Below are 1,479 nucleotides of genomic sequence, written 5' to 3'. Positions count from 1 at the left end.
TTATTATTGTTATGTATTTGTCTGAATATTTTTTTATTATACCTAAGGCACCTACTATGATAGGAATTGTTTCTGTTTTTAGATTCCACATTCGAGTTACCTATATTTCCAGGTCTTTGTATTTTGAAATTTTCTCCATTTCTATTATTATTGTTATTATTATTATTATTATTATTATTATTATTATTATTATTGTTATTATTTTCCTTATCTTCTTTCAATTCTGTTTCCTTTTTTCGCCGAGTGTCTACCTGACACATAGGGCAGAGAAACTCACTGTATACATTGGTAGGCCATTAAAATAAGCACATCATATTGTTCATTTACCAAATCATGTGAAAAGGGGGAAGAAAGACAGAAAAAAGAGAAAATTTCAAAAAATTAATAAGTGCACAAAATATAGGGTTAAAAAGAAAAATTCACAGTGACAATGCTCTTCTCAGTACGTGTGAGGTACCATTCAAGACCATCTTTTGCACTTCCTGCATGAATGGTAAGCTAGGGATGGGATCATTTAAAAATAATTTTCAGTTCCTTTTTTGATTATTCAAAGTGCTCCTACCATCACTAGTATTGTAACTGTCTTCAGATGCCACATCTTTTCGATTTCGATTAGCAAATCTTTATAATTTCTGAGCTTCCCAAATTCTTTTGACGAAATATTATGGTCACAGGGTATGCTCATGTCAATCAATAAACAGACTTTATTGTTCGGTATTTCTCAACAATGTCTGGTTTATTTGCTTTGATGGTCCGGTCTGTACATACTGGAAAGTCCGAAAGTATCATTACATTTCCTCCATCTGTTACAGCCTCAGGGTGGTGCTTGTAACATTTGTCAGCAGTTTTGATTTTATAATGCCGACACATTACCCAATGGAGATATTGGCCAACTCTCTCATGTCTTGATTTATACTCTACAGGTGCTAAAAGCTTACATCTAGGGATAATTGGTCCAGTCTTCTGGTTGGGGTGTTTTACTCACGGTCACAACATCGTGATTTCAATTCCTAGACTAGGTGGCGCGTTGTATTCTTGTGCAAAATACCTCATCTCATTATTATTATTTATATACACACAACAGATCAGACTGTCGGAAAAGAAAAAATAATTGGGCTACAAGTAACCTTTGATGCCAAGAACACTTCTAAATATCCTAGCTGTCCCTAATAACACTGTTTTCTGGAGCAATACTGAATTGGGTTTTATGCTTATTTCCTCTATCCATCTGTTCAAATATTTAGAACAGATAAATAAGTATCATTGTTGTTGTTGTTGTTGCTATTATTATTATTATTATTATGAACATTATCATTTATGAAAGGCGGCGAGCTGGCAGAATCGGTAGCACGCCGGGCGAAATGCTTAGCGGTATTTCGTCTGCCATTACGTTCTGAGTTCAAATTCCGCCAAGGTCGACTTTACCTTTCATCCTTTTGAGGTCGATTAAATAAGTGCCAGTTACGCACTGGGGTCGAT

General features: G+C 34.8%; 1 protein-coding gene across 2 annotated transcripts in view; it reads left to right on the top strand.

Moving 5' to 3' along the window:
• Positions 1 to 1,479, top strand: part of LOC106882156 (uncharacterized) — an 18,521-nt gene that overhangs the window by 8,223 nt on the left and 8,819 nt on the right. The gene's annotated exons all lie outside the window — the stretch shown is intronic.

This window comes from Octopus bimaculoides, chromosome 17 (assembly GCF_001194135.2).
Source record: "Octopus bimaculoides isolate UCB-OBI-ISO-001 chromosome 17, ASM119413v2, whole genome shotgun sequence".
Classification (NCBI taxonomy): domain Eukaryota; kingdom Metazoa; phylum Mollusca; class Cephalopoda; order Octopoda; family Octopodidae; genus Octopus; species Octopus bimaculoides.
This window is presented reverse-complemented; position numbering and strand designations above follow the sequence as displayed.